Consider the following 6,000-nt stretch of genomic DNA (forward strand, 5'->3'; position numbering starts at 1 on the left):
ATATACTGATTATGCACATCAAAATTCTTAACCTCCAACCAGACCTCATCTGTTCATAAAATGTATGTAATAGGTGGATATTATTTTGCATAATGGATTTAGCCTTGGTTAAATGTCTGTCTTTCCTCTGAGGATCTTTACAGCCTGTTTTGCTACTCTTTGCAGTTTTACCAAATCACCTTTTTACCTTCGCATTCTGCGAAAGGTTATGTTTTGGTCGGCGTGTATTTATTTATTTATTTATTTATTTGTAAGTAATCTTGTGATTCGTATAACTCAAAAAGTATTAAACCGAATTGCATGAAATTTGGTGGGATGATTGGTTATTAGCCAGGAAGCATTCGATTATATTTTGGGATCGTTCGGGTCAAAGGTCAAGGTCAAGGTCACGAAAAGGTCAAAATCGTCTTTTTACGATAACACGGTCAATTTTTATTCAATTTGCATGCAACTAACGCCAAAATGTTCAGAATTCAACGCCTCATCTTGTGATATGCAATATGACACAATGACGCCCATACTCTTGTTACCGGTTAGGGGTCAAAGGTCAGGGGGGTCACGACCTTGAAAAATATGCGGTTTTAGTCATAACGCGGTCAATTCTTGTCCGCTTTACATGAACCCAGCACCAAAATGTTCAGAATTTAATGCCCAATCTTGTGACACAATGACGTCATAACACATGTCACCGGTTGGGGTAAAATGTCGGGGGGGGGGGTCACGCCCTTGAAAAATATGCGGTTTTCGGCATAACTCAGTCAATTCTTATTCGATTTGCATGAAACCAGCATCAAACGAGATAACCTTCTCTTGTTGAAACGTTGTATTCACCGAGCTTGCGAGTGAAGACTCGCCAAAACGACGTGAGTTGATTGTTGTTTAGTCCGTAGCCCCCGAAAGTCGGGGAGGGGGGGTCATGACATTATAGATATGTGGTTTGTGTCATAAGACCATTCATATGAAACCAGTTCCCCACACTCATACCAAGAACAAAAAAAGTAGTGGCGGCGAAGGTATGCACTCTGAGTGCCCGTTCTAGTTTTTTTAAACATCACTAAACCAGACCAGACACAGCGACCATACAAGGTAACAATCTCAATTACCGAACCATTAAAAGCCTTATAATGGTTTTATCTACTATCTTCTACAATAAATAGATGAGGTGTGTGTGTGTGTGTGTGTCTATTAATTATGCACGATTGGAATGCAGCTTTTGACACTTTAGACTGCTGCGACCCCTTCGAACTTTGGAGACCCTTTAAGACCCCAAAGAGCCTTAAGACCGAAACAGAGTTTAGGACCTTGTGTCCTAAACCCATCACTTTCTCTACCCACTTTACCCAGTCGCACCCAACTGTCCCTGGACTCTGTATCCTTTTCTCCTGACAAGGTGGAGAGCTTGCTTTCAAACCTCGAGTCAGATTCTGCAACCGGTCCAGACGGCATCAGCCCACATGTCCTCAAAGCCTGCTCTTCTGCTCTTGCTCACCCTCTCTCTGTTCTAATCACCTTCTCATTTGCCCAAGGTCATCTGCCATCTGCTTGGAAATCTGCTAACATCACTGCCCTGCATAAAAAAGGTGCAAAAACAGATCCCTGTAACTACAGACCTATCAGCCTTCTCCCAATCATCAGCAAGGTGATGGAATCCATCATCGCTTCAGACATGAAATCCTTCCTCTTCTCCAATGGCTTGATTTCCAATCATCAATTTGGTTTCAGACCAGGTCACTCTACCCTGGATATGCTGCTTCTGCTCTCCCATCAATGGATGGAGGTCCTCAATGCCAGACAGGAAATCCGAGCCGTATCCCTGGACATATCACGTGCTTTTGACACAGTCTGGCACCCTGCACTACTCACCAAACTCTCTTCCCATGGTATTCATGGCCATCTCCACTCATGGCTCGCAGACTTCCTCTCCTGTCGCAGTCAACGTGTGGCCCTAAATGGAGTCCTTTCATCCCCTCTTCCTGTGCAGGCTGGAGTTCCTCAAGGTAGCGTTCTGGGCCCTGTTCTTTTTCTGGTTTTCATCAATGATCTCTCTGACTCTCTGGAAAATCCTCTATTTCTCTTTGCCGACGACTCCACCCTCTGCCGTACCATCTGTCATCCCTCAGACCGGCAAGCAGCAGCTTCTTCGCTCACTGCAGATCTGGATAAAATCACAAACTGGTCCAACACATGGAACATGTCTTTCAATCCGGACAAATCTCAGACTCTCACGATGTCTCTTCGAAAGGACCGTTTAGAACCCCCCCCATCCACTTTCTCAACAATCCTCTGGAAGAAGTCTTTTCTTTCAAGCTTCTGGGTCTCACTATCTGCCATGACCTTTCCTGGGAAAGTCACATTTCCAACCTCGCCTCAAAAGCCAGTCGCCGATTGGGAATCCTCCGTCGTGCAAAGTCCTTCCTTGGCCCTCTTGAGCTCCTGACCACTTACAAAGCTTTTGTCCGTAGCCTGATGGAGTAATGCTCTCCCCTCTGGGCTGGTGCTCCTGCCTCCCACCTTTCTCGGATTCACGCTGTCGAAACCAGGGCATTTAAGATCATCGGCATCTCCCGCAATGAAGCTGAGTCTTTGGGCCTCTCACTCAATCACCTCAGGTTGGTCGGTGGTCTTTCTGTCTTCTACCGACTCCTCTCCAGCCTTGCCCCCCCTGCTTTCTCTGCGATTTGTCCCCACCACATTTCTACAGGGCGCTCAAGGTCCGCCAACAACCCCCTTCTGGTAAAACTACCAAAATCACGAATCACTGCTCATCTTCACTCTTTCATTCCTCTTTTTTCCCGCCTTTGGAATAAACTTCCTCACTCTATTCTTTCCCATTCTTCCCTCCAGGCTTTCAAAACAGCTGTTCACCACCACCTCTTATCTTCCCCCATCCAAATCCTCGATCTTTTCTACCCCCGATAATTCACCCAAGCCCACTTCCTTCAATTCCCCTGCTTTCCTTCCTGAAAGTCCCTGTAATGTCCATCTTCTCTTTGCCATGTTCCCTGTCCCATCCCCATCCCTCTCCCTTCCACAGTTCACCTAATGTGTCTGTTCCCCACTGTTTTGTCCCTTCCACTCCCGCCCCTCTTGTCTCATGCCCCCTTGCTTGAGTTGTGTGTTCGCTCTCATACGAGCCTCGACCAAGGTATACAAAAAATAAAAATAAAAAGACCACAGAGGACCCAAAAGACACTGAAAACCCAAAAGACCCAGAGGACTGAGGACACAAAAGACCCCAAAGACACCCAAAAGACCCAGAAGACTGAGGACACAAAAGACCCCAAAGACACCCAAAAGACCAAGAGGACCCAACAAGCCCACGAGTTAACCCAAAATTATTTCAGTTGCCCAAGAAAGTATATGTACTGTTGCCCTTTGGAGACCAGCAATTTAGAATGTTGCGATCACGACAGATTATCATCAATGTTTATGCCTAAATACTTATTGGAGAGATCAGTTTCAAGATCAACATTGTTGATCATGACAGAGTCAGAGACTTGGATCACTCACGGAAGATATTTACGTTAATGTGAGAAGGTTTCCTTCTGCAAAACAAAGAAGAATGCACAGTTGGGAAATTGAGACCATCCTGTATACACACGTGTATATATATATATATATATATATATATATATATATATATATATATATATATATATATATATATATATATATATATATATATATATATATACATACATATATATATATATATATATATATGTATACATACATACATATATTGTTGTGGTTGAGGAAATTCGCAAATCACCATTCAGGTCCTGTAGGTGAGATATCTCTGTAAGTACATGTGTAGTTAGCCCAAACCCGTTGTTTAGAGGGAATAAATGTGATTCATTCGGGCTGCGACCCTTTAAGATAGCCGTTTTTCTGTTCTATCTTTATTTTGAACCAACCACATCTCAACCGCCATCACACAACAACCACCAACTGCAATGCCGCTTCACAACAACAACAACGCCAACAGCCACGACCTTTACCTTCACAGCACACCATCCCGCAACCATCACATCACCGCCATTCCAAGCGTCACCGTGGCCAGGGAACGCCACTTTAGATCCTCCACCACCTTCGCTTCTCCTTCTGTGGCCATTCCCGCACCGCTTGTGGGCACCGAGCGTCAGGCTGTCCTGAATTCGTACAGGGCGCGCGCCGAGCAGCGGGTGCAAAAAGCGGCCTTTCCGAGGAGAATTCGGATCAGGAATGATATACACCCACTTCCGATCCATCCTATCAGCAAGCGCGGGGCGATTTGGCCACGCTTCCAGGCGCGTCGGAGTAGAATCGATATATGCAAATTCGAGGATCAGGGGAGGTTAATGCCCACTTTTCCTCCGTCCAATGGGCGAGCGTGGCTCCGCCCCCGAGCTCATCCTGATCTGGAAATTTGCATATGGGTTCTCCTGCCGTACTATAAAGCGCCGAGCGCGGGGCAAATTCAGAGTGTTTTGGGCTCGGGCGAATTGGAGAGGTGTGGCAGTGGCGGAGTTTTTTGGGCTCGGGTGAGTTGGAGAGGTGTGGCGGCGGCGGAGTGTGGCAGCAGCAGTCAAGACGGGTCTGGAGGAGAGTCAGTCTGTCGGGGTTCGGAGTCTGTCGGGGAGCTGCAGAGAGGGGAAGCCGGGAGCGCGGTCGAGGTCGCAGTGGAGTCGCTCATCGTGGGACCCAAGCAAGCCAGCCAGCTATCCTCTTTCCCCAGAGCATCAACAATTCCCCCCTTCCCCCCTCCCCTGTGCTGAGGTAGTGCGGAAAAGGGGCCCCGTTCCCACCCCATTCCAAGCAGTGCCAACAAAACCCGCGGAGGAGCGCGGAGTTGGGGCACCGCCGCCATATTTGCAGCTCATCACAAGACGGGTAGGCTCCGCCCGGTCTCGCGCCCACAGGCCCGTCTGCCCCCTTGTCGTTGAGGGTGGCCCCTTTCTTTTGCTTTTGAGTATATGTGTTGTTGGCGCCGTCTGTAAAGTAAAACTGTGAAAGTGTTGCCATGTGATCGCGTAGTCGGTAGTAGATCTGCATTGTTGTGTTTCTTTTGCAATTGTTTTTGGTGCATAATTGTTGTAATTGTATATGTGTGCTTTCTGTGTGCCGCGGAATAAATGTGCCTTATGTTGAACTGTTTTTCCCGTTTCGCTTCATCTTTTCTTTAATTGAATCTCCGTCTTACTTCACGTAAAGGGTTGGTAGTGGGCTAAATACGCCCGATAATTAATCGGAACCGTTGAGGTTGACGATAACACCGCTCAGTTATCCCGATAGTACGGAACGGGTCGCTTAAAGTGGCCTGAGTCCGGAGTCGACCTGCGGCGAGGTGCGATCGCCCGGTCTACCCTCCGTGTGGGTACTTAGGTAGGTCGAATTTGGCGAACAACCCTATTCCACGCGGGGGGCCGATTGGCACGATCGTGGTGAGGCCGAAAGGCCCACCTGTGACTAGTTCCTGGCGTTAGTCCGAGAGGGTCACGACAGAATTGTCCGTCTCTGGTGGGCGACGTGCCGCGACTCGAGTTATGTGGCCGCTCGCACGCCGGCGGGCGCGAATTCGCAACAATATATATATATATATATATATATATATATATATATATATATATATATATATATATATATATATATATATATATATATATATATATATTAGGGTGATCCAAACTGTTACAGTAAAAAATGATGTTGGTCAAATTATTTCTCCACATACCTTATTTTTGTCCACTAGGATTAACTTACACATGTGTGGAATTTGAGCTCGATTTGTGGATATTTAGAGGTCACCCCAAGCATGTCCCTATATATATATATATATATATATATATATATATATATATATATATATATATATATATATATATATATATATATATATATATATATATAGATATATATTATACATGTATATATGGTTGCCAAATGGAGACGGTTGATCCGCTGTGGCGACCCCTAACGGGAGCAAGCCGAAAGAGGAAGAAGATATGGTTGCCAAATAGT

Source organism: Eptatretus burgeri, chromosome 1 (assembly GCF_056783735.1).
Source record: "Eptatretus burgeri isolate ZD-2024b chromosome 1, Ebu_testis_v1, whole genome shotgun sequence".
Taxonomy (NCBI): Eukaryota; Metazoa; Chordata; class Myxini; order Myxiniformes; family Myxinidae; genus Eptatretus; species Eptatretus burgeri.